The sequence below is a fragment of the Myodes glareolus genome, chromosome 13 (assembly GCF_982192425.1).
Source record: "Myodes glareolus chromosome 13, mMyoGla1.1, whole genome shotgun sequence".
In the NCBI taxonomy this organism is placed as follows: domain Eukaryota; kingdom Metazoa; phylum Chordata; class Mammalia; order Rodentia; family Cricetidae; genus Myodes; species Myodes glareolus.
This window is the reverse complement of record NC_142038.1, coordinates 12,720,647-12,740,272: the sequence shown is the minus strand read 5'-3', so window position 1 is coordinate 12,740,272 and position 19,626 is coordinate 12,720,647. Positions and strand designations below refer to the sequence as shown.

General features: G+C 49.5%; 1 protein-coding gene across 1 annotated transcript in view; it reads left to right on the top strand.

The window, feature by feature from the left end:
- Zbtb7c (zinc finger and BTB domain containing 7C) overlaps positions 1-19,626 on the top strand; it is a 321,380-nt gene that overhangs the window by 73,376 nt on the left and 228,378 nt on the right. The window contains exon 2 of the mRNA XM_085676413.2: positions 7,642-7,857. The gene's annotated coding sequence lies outside the window, so the exon portion shown is untranslated. The remainder of the gene's footprint in view (positions 1-7,641; positions 7,858-19,626) is intronic.

Below are 19,626 nucleotides of genomic sequence, written 5' to 3'. Positions count from 1 at the left end.
GGAGTAGAGACAGAGGGATGACTGCTTCGGCACCTGCAGGGAGAGGAGGGTGCATGTCCAAGCCCTACTCCACTTAGTGGTCCTGGGTCTAGATAGATGCTGTCTCTGTCTTGGGGCCTCTCAAGAATTCTTGGGGATACAGGAATGAGAAGTCCCCATAACAAACAAGGCTTCTCTCTCCTGTGGGAAGTCATAGGCAAGGGTAGAGTGAAGGTGGGAGTTGGTTCGCAAGAGTTGGGGTGAAAGTCTATGGCTTCACCGTCTTGTCTGGCCCCTCAGTGATGTCAGCCCCTCTGGTGGTCTGTAAATGTGTTCTGGGAAAACCAGCTGGCAATACTAAGGATGTGCCTGTTCAGATAGAGGGTCAAGAAAGAGGCACCTCGCTCACCTGGAGCAGAGCGCTGGCAAGGGCTCTCATGCAAGCACATAGACAGCCACAAGGGTCAAAGCAGGGGAGGCTCTCCACCACTGTAAACAGCTGCCCTGCCCTCGCTCCCACACACACCCTCCCCACCGCTGCTCAAAACCTGGCTGTCCAGCCTGGAGTTGTATATCAAGAACGAGGTGGGCAGCTGCTTTAGGCAGTCATGCCCGGCAGGTGACCTGATGGCTGGGACCCTGACTTCATAAGACAGGAAAGAGGGGAAGGACAGCCAGTCTTGGAGACAGTGCCTGACATAGCGAGATGAGACTGGAAGATGCCGAGGGTCTTTAGTTCTCCTAGAGCTTTGTAGAACAGGATCTGGAAGGTTGTCCCAGGAGGAATTTCACATCACACATCCTTCCCTGCAAAAGGAAGAGAAGCCTGTAAGTGTTTAAAAACCTGCTTCACGCAGTGAGGCTAAAATAAAGCACACTTTCTTACTCGAGGGAATGATGTTTAGTTGTCTCATAAAAGAAAAATCCCTTTTCTGTCTGTCCCTCCAGCATCAGAGGGAGAAGCAGCAAGAGCTGAGAGAGATCATGCAGCTCATTGCCAGCTGTGCAGCTGGTGTTGCCCTGCAGCAGAGAGAGGAGGTGACTTGTCCCAAGTTCCACAGCTAGGTGGATGCAGAGCCAGGGTCCTGAGCTTGGCTCGCTGTAGTGGAAAACGGGTTTGGGGATGATAGCAGCCTGACGTCAAGCAATTGTGCTTTGTAGCAGAACCAGTCAGACCAGGGCTGGGACCCTCTGCAGTCCTGCCAGGGCAACACCAAGACCTAGATGGGACCCTGGGAAGCTGGAAACATCTGTCCAGCGACAGGTTGAGGAGACTGTGTGCACCCGTGAGGTTACCGTCAGGGCTGAGTGCTTCTGGGGAGCCAGGGAAGCTACCCAGGAGCCACCAGGGGCAGGGGGTTGAGAGTAGTGCTAACAGCCCAACATGTAACAGAGACAAGAACACCCCACTCCAGAATGTTCTGTGATTGCTGTTCTAGAGGAGCCCACCTTCAGGCTTGCCTGGAGCTACTCTGAAAGGCAGCAGGTAGCTCCAGAGCAGAGGACAAAGAGGAAAACGACGGGTGCTCCAGGACTCTCAGTGGAGCCCGCTCCCAGACTCTGGGTTTTGCTTTCTGCTTCTTGCAAGAAAGGGTTGCAAATCCAGCTTGCCCGGCAGGTCTGCCACAGCTTCTCACCCAGTGTCTCTCCCCACACTTCCTATTTTTACTCTTAATAACCGCGCTCGGGGTTACCAAGGTCTCCCTGTTGCTATAGTGAGAGGTGACGGTGCCAGCCTTCCAAAGCGCTGGACTCTTGGCTCTAAGGGAAAACACAATCTGAGTTGCTGTATTTTGGGGGTTTGACTGAGAAGATTTAATGCTCCGTTTTCCAGCCTTTGCAACAATGGCAGTTTGTGCTTTAAAAAAATAATACATAAAACCTCAATAACAAAGAGTAACAGGCAGTTCTGGGGAGTGGGCATCTGAGAATGTATAGAAAATAAAATTTAAATTATGAGGACGATAAAACTTCAGGAAAATACAGAAAATGACAAATGCATGAAAACAGATCTTGCCAACACAGCATCCACGGCCCTCCCACCGATAGCCCCACCGTCGGTTTTCATTCACAGGCCGGTGCTGGAGCCACGGAGCCCAGCACAGCTCTGTCAGCTAGCACGTTGGAAATGTGTTCTGGGTGGGGTTCCACCCTGTAGAGTTGTGTGTATAGATCAGGTAATGTCACATGACTACACAGTGCCCTTCTCGTTTTCCTCCCCAGCCTCTCTTGAAGCCCCGTGGTCACCGCTGAACCACCGCTAATTTGCTGCTCCTCTGATGTAGGTGACTGGCCCGCTTGGTCCGATTCCCCGCCAGCACCCCCGTTTCCTCCCGCACACAAACACGATCCTTGTTAACTAAAGAATGGTCTCTGAGCAGTGGAGTGGTGTGGCTGTCCCATGGCTCTCCCACCTCACCTGGGATCTACAGATCAGCCTCTTGTATTTGTAGTAGGGCTTCAAGTCTAAAGAGTGTTGATCTACATCCGGTCAAGTTCCAGGGTGGGAGGCACAGACCGGGTGTGCAAACGTCAGAGCAGGCAGAGGGAGGGAAGAGGAAAGGGGTCAGGTCAGTGGGATGGCCTACTAGCGTGGGAGTATAAGGACATTCTATAACTCAGATTCATAGAATATGCAGGATTGACAACCAGGAGCCAAGATGGCTGCTCAGGGCAGGAGTGTGGGCTTGAGAAACACCGCAACCCCTTGCTTTCTCTTCCAACTTACAGATGAAGCTAAAGTGCAGAGAGGTCACCGCGCTTCCTCGGGGTCACACAGCTCATTGCTGGTAGGGCTGGGATGCAAACCCAGCTCCAGAGTCTGTACTTTTAACCAGCCTGAAATATGGCCCAGAGCTCCAGCTGAACAGCAGAATGAGAAGGCCAGTTTGCACCAATGCTAAAGCAAGTCACTTGAGTGTTTTAGTTACTGATAGCCCAAGTCAGGATTCAAACTCAGAATGCCTTTAGGTACCAAACTGATAGTCTTTTCTCCTTGGTCTGTGCTCTCAGAGCAACCTCTCCTCCTGCACTGACCCCTGAGTCCCACCCCACCCCCCCAGCCTGGCCCCATGCAGTCAAAAAAAAGACACCCCCCCATTTCTTTTGTCTTTCATGGTGGGAAGATACAAGAGGCAGATAGCTGTTTTACACACCAGGAAGTGATAAAGCAAAAGCTTGGCACAAATCCAACTGCCCCCTTTTACAGCAAGCAACCAGGCCTAGAGAACTCAGGTCCCTGCTGAGGTCAGGCCCCGGATTCACTGCTCCCTGGATGTTAATGGCTTCTTTGTCTTTGGTGGCCTGAGTTACCTGGTCAGCCTGCACCGTGATGCTGGCTTGCTAAATTAGTATCAGTTCTGCCTAAAGCTTCGGCGGGAAGATGTGGCTCACACCCGGGCATAGAATGGAAGTGTCTGCTTGCTGGTAAAGGTCCGAGCCATGCAGAAGCGTGTCCTGAGACTCCTGAGACAGGCAGCCTTCCTCTGGGACTTTCCCTACTCTGCTTTGCAAGGGCAGCCACTTAACAGAGTTCTCTCCAATGGCGCCTTCTCTTTCCTGCCAGCCATTGGGCTGTGCAGGATCCCTGCCACAGCAACGCTATTTTTAACAAGCATCCCAGGCTTTGGGGGGTTGAGGAGAGGGGTAGAAAAAAAGATTCCATTTGTGTATTTTTAATTCATGCACATTTGAGAAGGCAGTGGTGTTCTCATCCCCGCTGCAAGGATTGTGGGCAATTGATCAGGCGTTGAGCACTGGGTAATCCTTTTTCTTCCTTTTAACAAGACTGCGGGGCTTCCAGAGGCTGGGGCCATGCTTCCCACTGCCTGGTTGTCTCCTGATCCCACTGACCCAGCTTTCTCTCAAACCGTCTGGAGAATCCTGGCAGGGTCTCCTGGGCCAAGGAGGTCTGGGAACCTGACTCTTGGTGCCAAACTCATATTTAGAAATGTCTCCAGCCAGACTTTGGCGTCTGTCCCACATGGGCCCTGGGCAGGGGGTATATTCATATGTGCTGTCTACAAACACATTCTAAGTGGACAATTCCCTCTGTGACTATAAACACGGCCCCTGTGGGCTGTGGGAACCTGTGCCCCTTGGGCACAGAGGGCTGTGTGCAGGTAGACAGTGACCCACAGGGAACAGGAGGAAAAGCTGTCACAGGGCTTTGGCTGGGCAAATGACGGTGAAAAAGGAGTTCCAGCTCCTGGTCCACCATCTACCCACCTTCTGCACCCCTTCCCTGGGTACCCAGGGCATCCCCCTATCTCAGAAGGGGTTTTCTGACTTTCAGTGGGCCGGACTGTGTCCTTGTCTTGCCAATCCTTTTTGCTCCGACTGCCCTAATCTGTGGGATAAGACTGAGGCTACATGCGCCAGGCCTGCTCCTTCCCTCTCTGAAGGGCTGGGCCCTCAGTCTCTCCCATGGCATGGGTGAAAAGCAGCCAGAAGAGCTGTCATCCCCAAAGCACATCCCGTGCTTCCTGAAAAGTCTTCCTGAAGAACCTTCTGCTTTTCACGTCAGAGCGTGGTGATGGATGATGTCTACTCGAAGATCAGACTTGCCCCAGTAGCCCTCTCAGCTGACGGACACCGTGTCTCTGTCCTATGAGCACTACACTGTGTCTCAGTCCTGTGAACACTCTCTTTTCAGACCGTTCCTCTGGGAGAAGGCATCCCGATGCACCTACAGGGACAGGCTCTGCCCCTGCCTGGTGGTGGCCATGAGACCTGAGAGGTACAGCAGTGGGAAGGGGCTTTCTTCACTGGAGATATATTATATCACAGCACCCCGCCCCCTCTGCAGCTCTGCCCTGGGGCCATTGCGTCTTGCTCTTCAAATTCTTGTGGGAGAAGAGGCTGCTTTCCTATAGCCCCGTTTTCTGAGAGAATCTAAATGTATCAAGGAGATTTCTGCCTAGTGCCTCCTTCTGCCCCTCCCCTCTCATCCCAGGCAAGAGCTCCGAAAAGGGTCAGGGTGACTGAGGAGATGTGGAAAATGTCCCACAACTGATTAAATGACGTGGAGCGCAAAGGGAGCCCAGCCTCTGTTCCAAGCAAACCCCAAATTCAGATGAAGGAAAATGTAGGCTGGTAGCTCTGTGTGTGTGTGTGTGTGTGTGTGTGTGTGTGTGTGTGTGGTGGGGGGTGGGTAGTGGCGATTGGGATCAGCTCCTCCTTTTACTGGAACCATCTCAGGGTCAGAGGAAGTGGGGAGATGTCCTCAAAGCCAGCATTAGGCCTCCAAGGCCAGAGGATGGGGAGATCTGGAGCCCAGCACAAGGCTGCCCTAGGTATCGCTCGCCCTTGGGAAAATTGCCTTTTCATATGGTTGGGGGTGGACACTGCAATTTTTCTTTGAGGGTTAATTGTTTGGCTGACAGCACAGATAATTAGGAATGAGAATCCTGGAGAGAGGGTGACAGCACCATCTGCTGTGAATATGTTTCAGCCCCACCCCACAGGAGGGCTAGGACGTGCTGTTTCTGTGTGTGTGTGTGCGCGCGCACACACACACACACACATACACACACACCAGCAAAAATGTGGCTGTTCCACCGTTTGCTGTCAGTCCAGCACCAGATGATCCAGGTGACGGTGTCATCAGTGGGCCAGGATAGTGACCTGCTTTCTGAGGGCAGCTCCTTCCCTTCCCCCACTGCACCTGTACACTCAGTGCACACTCAGAAAGTACTGCTAGTACTAGGTGCTGGTTTTTGTTCCTCCCCATGGTCTAATGTGTTGTGCCTGGACCTCTGCTGACTGCAGGTAAGCATGAGGGGCTATACAAGCTACTTGGAGCCATTGTTATTTGGGGTCATCTTCCTGTCTCAACCAGCCTCTACTACCTGCCCTGGCTGGCTAACCTCACATCTTTGATGCTTGCTCCAGAGTCAGGCTAGCTCTGGCTGCCGTGGTCAGGGAAGGATGACCTAGATGAAAAAGCCCTGTGTGCCAGTGGCAGAGCTGCTTCAGAATCAAGCCGAGAAGCCGTTGTCCAGAGTGGGGGCCCTTTCTTCACATGGGCAGAATCCTATGGGATTGATTATCCTTCTCCTTTTCAGTTCTTAGGAATAGATCACATATGCAGAAGAGCATGTGGAACATAGACATGCCCTTCAAAGGGAAGAATAGTATCCATCCTGCCTTCCAGAATGACAATATATCCACCATGCTGCTTGCCGCCTCTTACAGAAGGCCCTCAGGTGCAGAACTGTGGGGAGGTAGCTGGGAGGCCGGTGGTTATGTAGCACTTGATCGCGGCCAGTTCTCCTTGGGCAGCCGCACCATCTCTCCAGCCCATTTTCACGCTTCTCACCCTCTCCCTTGTCTCTTCTTGCTCTCCTTAGACTTCCCTTTGGAGGAGAGACCAAAGGCATGGCTTTCTTACCTGCTTCCTAACAAGACGAGTGGCCTCTTGCTCCGTTCTCGCTCAGCCCTCATCCTCTGGGAATGACTTGACATTTAGATGAAATTAGCCTAGCACAGGAATACTTCCTGGGAAAACATGGTAAATAAAAGTTGGAAATACCAGCCTTGACTTTCTCCAACTTACTCTGTGATGCTAAACAGTTATCTCGACCTCTCTGTGCTTCTATTTTTTTCATCCTTGAAATAACGCTTCGTGGACCTGCTACAAAACAGGGTGCAAAGGCAATTTCTAGAGTGCAATCGTTATATATGTGGTATGTAAGTCATTGTCATCATCTTACTTCAATAGTCCTTACAGGCCAGAGGGAAGAACGTGTGTGCTCTGGTTCCTTTGCTGCCTGCACCCAGGGCATGGTGCTCTTTCTGAAGTGTTGGTCACCTGGGCTTTCATTCTCCATCCATAGCACCTTCTCAGCAGCTGGTCCACTGAGACTGAGAGGACCCTGAATGGGTCTCAGCCATGTGAGCAGCTGGAGTCCAGACTTGTTGAGAGGGCCAGGGCTGCTGTCACTGTGGTCCTAGTGTTTAGAGCAGGCGGTGCAGTTGCCGCGGAGGCCTCATGACTCTTCCCTGCAGAATATGTCCCATAGTCTTGGCCCTGGAATGCCAGGATTCAGAGGGACCAGTGTCAGTGTCTTTGTCCCTTATGCTGGAGAGTGAGGGAGCTATATCTCTTTTCCTGTCTCCTCCTTTGAGATAAAGGACTGGAAAGACATTCAACAGGGGCCATGGGTGGTCTTCCTGGAGCTCCCAGTCTCCAGAGCCTCAAAGCCTTGCCCCAGGCTTTGGTGAGTAAAGGAATGTCCTGTTCTTTGCTCTTCTCATTGGCGGGGTGAGAGCACCTATTTCCTTCCTCTCCCAGAACACTGGGACAGCTCAGGGCTCCGGTTGGGTCTAAATTGAAGCCTGTGTGACTGCTAACAGGTGGACACCTGGTTGAAAAGGGAGTCTTTCAAGTAAATAGAATTAAGTATGCAGAGGTAAGAAGTCAGGAATAATGGATGTGTATATGCTTGTGTGTGTGTGTGTGTGTGTGTGTGTGTGTACATCATGTGTTGAACCTGTGGTCAGAGCACGCTCAGTGGGAACCCTACATGTCATAGCCACCAGGCATTGTGTGATTGAATAATAAAGACCAACAAGAGGCTGGGTAGAAGACTCCAGAACAGTTCACATCTGGACTTGTGTGTCTGGGTCTGGTTGTGATGGAGACCTCTGTTCTCTTTGCAGATCTGCTCTGAAGCAGCTGGGAGCTCGAGTCACACCATCCCCAAGGATTAGGCCAGCCGGAAGCGGAAGAGAGAATGGCGTGGGGCTTACCCAGGGCTGAGCAGTGAGCCACAGCTCCTGGGACCTGGAGCTCCGACTGGGAGGCTGTACCGCTGGAGTGACTCAAGAGGAATTGATGCTCTGGCCCCCAGCGACATGTACGTGCTGTAATGACAGGTAATGAACCTGAAGTTGGGCTATCCGTTATCAGTGATATGGCAGGTAGGGAAATATATCAGCTTGTATTCGGCATACAATGTCAGCCTCGAGAAGATAACTGTGCCAACAAAGCCCATGAAGCCTGATAAGATGATAGATGGACACCTTAGAGTTATTTGTTTTCACCCATGTGCTTGTTGAAGCCAGGTACCAGAAGATTTAGCATCCGCAGAGTTCAGTTCCTATGTGGGAAGGAAGGCCTAGCACCATGGTTATGCATATAGCATATCTTATTGGAGGGATTCAGAGTACAAATCAAGAAGTCACTATTGTCACGAGCTCCTGCAAGAAACAGGGAGGTTATGTCAGCGAGGAAATTGAGGTAACAGGGCAAAGGAGCTCTTACGTATCCGTGAGGGGGTAGATTTGGGGCTCTGCACCTTGGGACCACCTTGGTTCAGACACCTAGAGTTTTGGTGTTGCTCGTGAAAAATAGAATCCCTTCAAGGGTGCCTAAGCAAGCGGGGGAGGGGGGGAGGACTGAAAGTGCCTGGGGTTGGGGGTCAGGTGTAGGGATGTAGAGGGGACATGCAGGGTCTAGCAGATTCTTTGGGTCTAGCAGTTAATCCCAGGATTTAGCCAAGGTAGGAAACATCAGAAAGATCTCTAGGACCTAGAAGGCTCAACCTCTTGAAACTTAGAAGGACAAGTGGCCAACAGGGCTGGAAATGCCACGACAGAACTGTTACGACTGGTTGTTTGGTCTGTACCATATGGACCATGAGGGTGTTGCTCTGGCAGCCTCCCCCATGGGGAACAAAGATGGCCGAGACAGAAGTAAAAATAGCTTGAAGTCTTGGGAAATGACCTGGGGCAATGGGAGAAAGGCCAGTGGCTAACAACAGGAGGCCCGAGAGGGTGTGGCAAATTCCATCTAGTTCAGACAGGGGTTGAGGGCTCAGTCAGAGCCAAGGGCTGGGGAGGGGCAGAACATTAGGACTCCTGGGTGGCCTTGCTTCAAATCAAAGAATACACTGAAGGAATTTAGCAAGCTAAGCCCCTCTCTAGGAAATGGACAGGTTACAGGCCATGGGTGGGGGTGCCGCAGGTGGGGGTGCCCCTGGACTCCCACCTACTGAGGGGAACAAAAAGAGAAGGAACTTGAGTACTTGGAGTAGTGGGGGGTGGCAGCTCTCTGTTTCTGGGTTAACCCCAAGCGTCACCGTCGGTGTTCCTGTTCTTGGTGGAGCAGCTGTTCTACACATTTCAGACTGGGCTGGGGACTGGGGAGGGCTGACCCTGAGAAGGGTGTTTCGCGGGAGAAAAGTGGGGGCTGAGTGGAGGCAACAAAGGTCCTGCCCTGCAGGGATGGGCTAGGGTTCTCTTAGTGCGTGTTTCCAGGGATCCCAGCTGCGTCAAACTGATTAAGCAACGTTTTACCAAGCCCTTACCTTATTAGTTACTTTTCAGTCACAGAGTCGAAGTAACTGACAGAAACAGCCTGAGATAGGGAGGATTTATTTTGGCTCATGGCTTGAGGGGATATAGTTTATCACAGAGGGATAGGATTGTGGCGTCTGCTTATTATCTGTGTGAGTGAGGAAGCGTGAACAAGGAAGCTCAGAGCTTGGACTGGAACCAGAGCTGGGGTATAAACCCCAAACCATACCACTGTGGCCCTATATCAGCTGGCCTCCTATCTCAAAGGTTCTATAGCCTCACAAAACAACATTGCAGCTGGGGACTGAGTCTTTAAATGCTTGAGCCTTTGGAGGTCATTGAACATTCAACATTTAACATGCAAGTTACAGGCTCCGAAGCCAGAGCTTCAGAGGGCAAGATTAGTTTGGGTTCCCACTTTTCCGACAAAACACCATGGCCAAAAGCAACTTGGGGAAGAAAGGGCTTGTCCCATCCTATAGCTTATGGTCCATCATCCAGGGAAGTCAGGCCAGGAAGTCAAGGCAGAAACCTGGAGGCAGGAACTGATGCAGAGGCCTTGGAGGGATGCTGCTTACTGGTTTGCTCCTTATGGCTTGCTCAGCCTGGTGGTTTTTTTTTTTTTATATCCTCCAGGATCACAAACCCAGGGGTGGCATTACCCGTGTCAATTACTAATTAATTAAGAAAGTACCCCTGACAGGCTTGTTTACATGCTAATGTGCTGGGAGCATTTTCTCATTTGAGGTCCCTGTAATAGTCTGTCCTGTCTCTTTAAGAGACAAGCCACGCCTCACACCCCTCCCCCCATCTGCTGAGGCAGGCTGATCTTCCTGCTTGCAGCCTGAGTCTCTTCCTTTTCTGTCTCCCTCTTGGACAGGCAGCTTCTGTCTCCCCCTTCTCCCCCTTCTCCCCTTTCTCTCTCTCTCTCTCTCTCTCTCTTTCTCTCTCTCTCTCTCCCTGCTTTTCTCCCTTTCTCCCTCCCCCCTCCATAACCCACTAAATAAATATCCAACCTCACTTTGCATGGCATGCCTATCCACCTGTCTCTCGCCTGCCGCATGGCTCACTGCCTGGAACCAGCCACCTTTGGAGACCTGTGGCGTGGTCTTGTAGCGTGCCTATCCATCTGTCTCTTCCGTGGCTTGCTGCAGCCACTGGGACGGGGGAGGGGGGAATTGCACCATCCCTGCCTGGAACTGGCTGCTCTCTGGACCCGCTGTTTGCTGACTGCCATCGCTCAGGGACCTGCAGCATTTCTGCCGCCGCAGCTGCTGGGGATCCAGGGATCCTGCAGCATTTTAATTAATCCGTAACAGTCCCCTCTTCCCGAATGACTCTAGCTTGTGTCAGATTGGTGTCATGGCCTTGCGTGGGGTAGAGGGGATAGCACAGAAGCAGGTCCAGGCCTCAAGCGTCTCCAGACACTAAATTCAAATGAGGGAAAGTTGGTCTTGTTCTGATGACTCAGGAGAGTGAAACAAGTAGAGGGTATGTAAAACACATTGAAATGATTTTATTATTGGGCTCTCATGGGGTCGGAGTGGGGCTTGGAGAAGCTCACTCTACCTGGGACTTCTGGAAGAGAACAGATTTACAAACCTGGCGATCAGAGGTGCTCCTGCCGCAGGAATGGGGCTCACGGTAGAGCCTAGCACTCAGACCTGCTAAGCACGCGTTGAGTGCTGGGACAGAAGCTGGGCTCAGAGGAAGGCACGAGTCAGGAGAGGCAGCCAGGAATTTGGAGAGATGCTGAGCAGAGAGAACACGCTCAGAATTCTTGTAGCGTTTGCCTCCCTTCATTCCAGGTAGCTTCTCAGTACTGGGGGAAGGGGGTTGGTAGAAGCCGAGATTGGTCTGGAGATTGGGACCAGCCATGGGTATAAGCCACAATAGACTCTTTAAATTTGTTAGTAGCCATATTGGAAAACAGAGAAATTAACTAGTGTAATTGATTTTAACAATGTGTTTCATTTAACTCAGTATGTCTAAACCACTGTAACTTCAACATGTAATCAATACACAATTACAAAGGAGATGTGTTATTCTTGTTCCTACAGAGGCTCTGACATACTAGATGTGTTTTATACTTAATGGCCCATCTCAGTTAGGACTGGCCGCATTTCAAGAACTCGATGGCCGTAGGTGTCTGGTGGCTACTGGATTGCCCAAGACAGTTGTAGAATCTAGAATCTCTTTCCAAGGAGCAACTAAAGGCTAGGTAGGTCCAGAGCCAAACAATAACAGAATTTACGTTGGGCAGCCTTCTTACAGAACATCTATAGTGTGTCTCTAGAGAGATTTGCGGATTTGCCGAAGAGAGAAAAGATGACTTTTTTTTTTTAGACTGGGTCTTATGTTGCCCTGTTTGGTCTCATTATGCCTTAAATTCCTAATCCTCCTGCCTCCACCTCCCAAGTTCTAAGATTCCAGGTATGAGCCACCATGCCTTGCTGACAAGAGATGTCTCTTGCCTCTTGCTAACAATGGTGACTGTGTTCTCTGGAACCAGCTTGGCTCCCAGGTCTCCAGATTGTTGACTCAAGTCTCTGCCACTTGTGAGTTCGAGACTGACTTCAGTCAGTTTCTAAACTGCTCCCCAAAGCAGTCAGCGCTTCTCCAAGAGTGGCACCTCTATCATGTCAGGTAACCATGTGGATTAAATAAAATGGCGAATAATTGCTGTGTGACACGTGGTGTCAAGAAATAATTCTTTTTATTTTTGTAAATCAAATGAAAACAAATGTGAGTTCCTTTATGGGTTGAAGTTGGCAGAATTCCTAGCAGGCGTTTCTGCAGTTCTGTCTCTGTCCTTTTAGTTCATGAGAACCTTGGGGCTTTGCAACTCAGACCTTGGGGAAGTTTCAGCCCCCAGCTATCTGGAATAGCCTGTGTCCATCCTTTCTAGGGTATCACCATCGCCAAAGTGCACCCAGTAAAGCGAAGGCTGTCAGGCAGTGTGGGGTCCACGTCATCCTACTATCTTGGGGTCCCATGCAGTCACCCATCAGCAAGAGTTTTCCTTCAGTCCTTGCTCTTCCGATCTCAGCCTTTGAATCAAGGACTCAGCCCCTCCCTCCACAGTCATAAAGATGCAGCTCCTCAGGATAAGGAAGCTCATATTTCACTGTCAAAAAATATGGCCACTCTCTCTGGGAATGGGGGACAAGGGACACTTATTATTCTGTGGCTATCATCTGCAGTTGCCCCTGGCACCTAGCAATAGCAGAAGGCAGTAATTGCTGTGTTTTTATAAACACAGTGTCCTACATGTGTCGCTGGAACTCCACAAGGTCAAGTTCCCCTATGCACAGGCTCCATCTAAAGAATGCATTAAATACATTTTGCCTTCTGGTTTTTTTTTTCCCCTGAGACTCACATGAGCTCCTGGGTGAGGAAGGCTTTTGTAGAAATAGCAAGTGTTTATGAGACCCTGGGTTCCTCCAAAGGTTGACTGGCCTGAGAGCTGATATGAAATGTCTGCCTTCATTCCATGTCCATGATTTAGAAGGTGTCTCTTCTCTCCCCCTGCGTTACCAGGTTATGCTCTAGGCACTGTCCTCTCCATAGAGTGTTCCTACCTGGTGCTCCACCTCCAGGCTGAGATCCACTCAAGGAACTCCTCCCTTCATGCTCCTCTGTGTCCTGTGTTAGTAGTGACTGACATCTTTATTTTCTCACCCTGCTAGGTGGGTGCGCTAGCCAGTCCTGATGGGTGTGAATTCACTCAGATCGTTATGGTCGTTCACAGTCTGCCCTTCTGTACAGAGCAAGGCTGGGAATCTGGGGGAGCCCTGCAGGTCTTCCTGCCTCTGTAGTGTGGGCAGATGGGTGTCCTGCCTGGTGTGGAGAGAATGGGGTCAGGAGACGTAGGTAGGTACAGTGTAAAGGAGCTGGACACAGGTCGTGAGGGTGAAACCTAAAACAAATGGACACTTGCTAGGCCTCTGGCTCTAAACTGCGCCCTCCAGGTCGAGTCCTCTGGACCATGTGTAGTGGAGCGAGGGACCTCTGATGTTCACGGTGGTGGAATTTGTGTTATTTTAGAATAGAGGTCCTCTACTGCATCCCAGTAAATGTCTGCCTCCTACTGTGTTTGCCTAGTCCTAAGCTTTTGAATTGTTGTGAATCTGAAAAGAATCTTCTAAAACCTGTAGCTGGCTGTCTGCTTTAGACGGTGATCTGGCACACTTGGGTGGCAGTGTGTGAGGGAGGGTGTCATGAAATCCAGCACATGTAGACAAGAGAGCTAGTCTGACTCTTCTTAGGTTACAGTGTGGCCCTGTGTAGATCTCTGAACTTCTGTGGTTTAATGTCCCTTAGCACTAAACGGATGTGAGGAAGCATTGACAGAGGTTTCTGTCCTGCCTGGTCCCGCAGCTGTTCAGTTCCAAAGAAACACACAGAGGCCTACATTAATTTTAAACTGGTAGGCCTATTAGCTCAGGCTTCTTATTAACTCTTACATCCTACATTAACCCATAATTCTTGTCTGTGTCAGCCATGTGGCTTGGTACCTTTTATCAGCAAGGCATTCTCATCTTGCTTCCTCTGCGTCTGGGTGATGACTGCAGACTGACCCTTTCCTCTTCCCAAAGTTCTTCTGTTCTTGTTGCCCCACCTATTCTTCCTGCCTGGCTACTGGCCAACCAGCATTTTATTAAAACAATACAAGTGACAGGGTACTGGCCAGAGCCATGTTTATTGTCACAACTCTATGGAGTTTCAGGGTCCCTGCCACCACCAAGAAGCATGTTATCGGCTAGTCATAAACACCATTTAAGTGTTTTGTGGCAGATTCTCTTAAAAGGGCTGCAAGGTTTTTACAGCTAAAACTGAGTCAGGAAGCCTCCCTTAAATAAAGACACACTTGCCTCTAGCAAAGAGAGCCCACATGAGAAAGTGCGGCTACCAAGAAGCTGTGCTTAACTCTGTTCTTTTGTGTCTAGAGTTACTTCCCAACCTCTCTCAGGTTTTATGTGGATACTGTTGTCCACGTTGGTGCCATTTGTTGGCAGTAGTTTTTGTCCCACCCAGTCTATTGTCCCATAGCAGAACTATGGGGCCGTGACTTCACCCTGTGTCCAGGTGCACCTGTGTCTTGAAAGAAGAGTTCATTGGTGGGTCTCATGGCCCGAGACTGGTGAAAACTGTGGTCACTCCCTTTCCATGCTGGGTCTCCGGTGCACAGCTCTCTGCAGAATCAGTCTGTGGTGCTTCCTGAAGGCCCAGAGGGAGCAGCTACCCATGTGTTGCCTCAGATTTTACCAAATAGAGAGGCAGAAAGCCACATTGCCCTTGACTGACAACCTTCATACATGTACTTACCAATTTTAATTTTTCATGATTCTTCTGATAAAAATAGTGCCCAACTAAAAACAAAAACATTTGTATTTCCCATCTCCTTAATTAGTTTCTAATTTGGGGGTTCTTATTAGCTTAAAATCATCTTGCTGAAATGGCCCTCAGATGAGGAAAAAAACATGCAATGCACAATCAATTCCAGAGAGATCTTCCTATTTAATTATGCTGATTGGCGCACTACAGACCCCCGCGATATGAGCCTCTCAGAATGAGCTTGATTTGTGCGATTTGGTTTTTAAAATTTTGGGGATGCATATTTATCATATTCAACCCTGTGTTGTTCTCCTTGAGATTCTGACTTATCTTCTCAAAGTGGGAAGAAGATCCCAGGGGCTTCAGCTTGGGATTACTCCACGGCCTCCTTGGGAGGGCCTAGCCTGCTGGGAGCACAAGGTCTCCCATTTGTCTGGTGGTCAAGAGACAGGTTAGGGTCGAGAGGTGGGCTGGTAGAACTGTGGAGCTGGATGGGAGAGGAAGGTATCCATGAAATCATTAAAAAAGGGTCAGTTCTGCGCCGAAGGTTTTTCCAGAGCAAAATTCTAGAATGGGAAAACCAGCAGATCAAAGAGAACTGTCTCTCACCCCCCACACCCCAGAAACTGTGTCTAAAGGACAAAGCTCAGAGTAGCAAAAGATGTGTCAGCCTACATTGTGGGCAGGTGGGAGAGACGTTAACAACTAGATTCCTGGCCTAGCAGCCCTACCCCGTCCCAGTATGGCATAGAAGAGTTGGAGTCTTGCTCTGCTTTTCCCACTGAGCGAGCTGCATAACCAACTTAAAAATGATTGGCAAGTTAGCAATATTTGTTCATTGATTCATGTGCAGCCTGCCTTTCTGGCTGACTGGGAGACAGGGTGATTATCCTGTTAGAGAGACACCCCTGGAGGAAGCCTCCCTGGCGCCCTGCTACCTTTGGAGTTAGTGGTCTCCCTATCCTTTGGATGATGTCAGATGGCTTCTGGGGCCGACCCGAGCCATGCACTGACTGACCCACTCACTGCACTGAGATCTGAGATTCAGCACTCACTCCGGGCTGCAATGTGCAGTTAATGGTTCATCTTTAAGTGGACACTTTCCTGGAATCTTCCATCCATCAGCAGCTGACATTTAGGAAGGAAGTGGTGGTATTGACTTGGCAGTTGTGAATGAGTTCTGCAGCACCAAATCTACCTGCTTGCCTTTTCTTTTCCTTTTCTCTGTCGATCTTTCTTCCCCTCTCTCCCTCCCTTCCTCCTGGACACAAGCTAGAGTCATTTAAGAGGTAACTGCAGTTGAGAAAATGCCTCTACCATACTGGTCTGTGAGCAAGCCAATAAGCAGCGTTTTTCCACGGAGTCTGCTTCAGTTTCTGCCTCCAGGTTGCTGCCTTGACTTCCCTCCATGCTAGACTACAACTCTAAGCCGAAATAAACCCTTCCCCCTACCCCAAGTTGCTTTTGGTTTTTATCACAGCAATAGAAACCCTAACAAAGACCCTCCCTGCTTTGTTCCCTTATGGTGGTAATTTGAATGTATGCCCCCCCCAAGCTCATAGGGCGTGGCACTGTTAGGAGGCATAGCCTTGCTGGAGGACGTCACTGTGAAGACAGGCTTTGAGGTTTCTTTTGCTCAAGCTGTGCTCAGTGTGGCTCTCAGACCATTTCCTATTGCCTGCAAGATGTAAGACCTTAAGCTACTTCTCCAGCACCGTGTCTGCCTACATACTGCCATGTCCCACCATGATGATAATGGACCGAACCTCTGAGCTGTAAGCAAGTTATCCCAATTAAATGTTTTCCTTTATAAGAGTTGCCATGGTCATGGTGTCTCTTCACAGCAACAGAAACCTTAACTGAGACAGCAGTTGGTATCAGGGACTAGGGTATTGCTATGATAGGCCTAACCATCTTTTTGCTTGGAGGAGTTTGGACTTTGGTAGTTTGGGTTAGGAAAGCAGTTTAAACACCGCTTAACGGGCACACCTGGAGGAACATGGAAGACAGAGGTCCTGAGCTATCTGAGCTGTTGGGGTCAGACTCAAGAGGTTTCACAGGAAAAGAATTCACACTCAAACTGCCACACTCACCAACTCTCTCCCCACCATTCTATTTCTCCTTTTATTGACTTAAAAAAGAAACCATCATTATGATCCTAGTTGAAGGTCACAGAAAGTGAGGGTACAAGCACAGGGGTTTGAGTCTGGAGAAAGTTCTTAGCCTCACTCACTGTAGGGTGCTAAGGAAGACAGTCGCAGGTTCCCGCTGGGCTTCTGGTACTCTAAGATGGGTTGGAAGAGGAGTTTCCCATGAGCCTTTGACTGAAGGTCAGCCAACAGAGTGCAGAAAGCTTGCCATCAGTCAGGAAGATCTTAGCTCTGGTTACAAAAGTGGCTTGCAAACACAGAAGAAATTAAAACCACATAATAATATTCAACTGAGTGAAGGAACTTGGATCCCTCCACAATCACCAAAGGTGATTTGGGGGTCACTATTTGGTTTATATCCATATAAATCTGTTTCAGCATCTGTTTGTATCACAGGTCTAGAAAATAACTCCATATTATGCAAATATGAGATCTAGCTATATACTACATTTCATAGCTTGTACTTTTGCTTAAAACTTATTTTTTAAAACTATTTACACACCGTACTCTATTCTTTATAACAGGCTTTCTATGATGTGAATATAATTTATTAATAGGGTAGAATTAATTTAGCTTCTTGGACATCTGAGTGATGCATTGGGTTCTAAGATTCACTGTTTGACTCTCCTCCTACCCTGACTGAGGGTGGGAGACACCTCCATCTCTAGGAGAAGCCTCCACCCTTTCACCTCTCCAGATCCTTCTTGGGCAAACACAGTGCTGAGCGTGTAAGCGTTTGGTGCTACATCAAAGGCAGATGGAGCCTGGGAATACAGTAAGGAAGCCCTGGGCAGGGAAGAAGCGGTGGGTAGAATGTAGTAGACAGGGGTGCTTTGAGAATGTAAACACATGCCTAGTGTATTTGGGGTGCTCCTAGAGCCAGTGCCAGGAGCTGGGCAAGCCAGATGTAGTCATGAGCAGATGTAGGCACAGCCCTGTAGGGAACTACAGGCCTGAAGCTGTGTGGGCTCCAGACCAGTGAGCCTTTCTGGTCTTTCCATAGTGGGGGCAGGGAGACAAGGTCACCATGGCTAAGCTGAGCACATGGCAGCACCCCCAGCTCCCTGTGATCACTAACCTCAACATGAGGGCGAGTTTCCTGGCAGGACACTGTTAACACCCATTCTCCCAAGATAGCAGAAGGGGAAAAGTCATGGCTTTCCCTCCTGCAGTAATTTTCCATCTCCTCATGTGTAATTGAATTAGAGTTATAACTCCAAATCAAAATGCTGGGCCAGGCATGGCAGTACCATGTGTGATCCCAGCCCTGGGAAGGTAGAAGCTGGAAGGTGGTGAGTTCTAGGCCAGGCTGGGTCACCTTGTAAGACTGTGTTTTACAAAGCAACCACACATCAGAACTGCTGTGCTGCCCAAAGGTATATATTTTCTTACCTCTCATCATTTGCTCTCATCCCTGTCCCTGTAGCTGCTGCATGGTGGTTTACCCCTCTAGTGCTAGGAGGATGCAGAAATCTGAGTGCCTAGTCTTAGTGTTCATTTTTCCCGTAGAGAACAGAGCCTACTGAAAACCCCATAGAGTACCTTGATTTTTATTTCCTTAACTATGTGTCCTGGTAATTGCTCCATGATCATACACAAAGCACTTGTTTAGAGCCTCTGTGTAGTAATCCACCACAGTATGCTTGCCCCGTATTTGTTGGTCATGTCCAGTTTTCTTTTTGCTATGAAAAACTGATATTTGTTTGATTTGATAGCCATCTGAACTATTTTGTTTGTGTACATTTAATTACAAAACGGCCTAAGTCCTTGCTAGAAGCAGGTCGAGGATACATTATCTATGAACAAGTTAATTATTTAGTCATAATTGCCATCATAATTATCAATGAAGAGTATGATGTCCCTGTCTCCACCTGGGCCTTGCCTGTGTGTCCTGGCACCTGGGTGGTGGAATGCTTTCTGCTCAAACCTTGATTCTGTGTGCACACGCCTTCACATGCGATCACACCCATTTGGCTGCAGGCTGTGAAGTCCTTTCCTCACCAGTGCGTGAAAAAGGAATATTTCACACGCGCTCCACATTAGCACCGTGATTTAGCTTCCGTGTGGAGAAGAATCAATGCAACAGCCAGCTGCCCCCAGAGCCCATTGAGAGTGGATTGCAGGCACCCACAGCCCCACCTTTGACTGTGACCTTGTCAGATGCCATGTGGTAATTGTAATAACCACTTATGTTTTTCTCATGTGGGCTCTTCCCAGGACTGTGGGCCTGTGTTTTTGTCACTGTGGGCTTGCTGGTGTTCAGGGAGTGTCTGAGTCTTTCAGGAACCTTTAAAGAGAACTTCATCTTGGTCCGTTAGTAGGTCATCAGCCAGGAGAGCAATCGGTCCTGCAGGACCCGTGCCGAAAACATAGCTTCCTGCAAACTCTGTGTTCTTGTTGGGAACTCTGTGTGGTCACACTTTGGTGTGCACACACTGCAGCAAACAGCGAGGCCATGACAGCTTCAGCCCACCCCATCCCATACACCCTCTACTCAGTAAGTGCTTCTGGGACCTTACACTGCTTTTCAGTCCTGGTGTCTCCATGACATCCAGACAGTCACCACCTTTCCCTGTCACCCAGCAGGCTTCCTCATCACACTTTCATCCCACAGTCCATGCTCAGTGTGCTTTCCCAGCAGAAACGCTAGGGCCCCTGCTGCCTTTAGGTGGAGGTGGAGAAGTCACCAGGGCTCACCAGCCTTGCTCATCTGTCAGCCTCCCTCCTAACCCTCTTCTTTTTGGCTTCTAGAACAGCAGTGCCTCCCTGCCAGCTCCTAATACCATTATGTAGGGATTAGGATTTCAATTTAAGAATTTTGAGGTGATACAGACATACAGACCATAGCATCCTTCCTTTT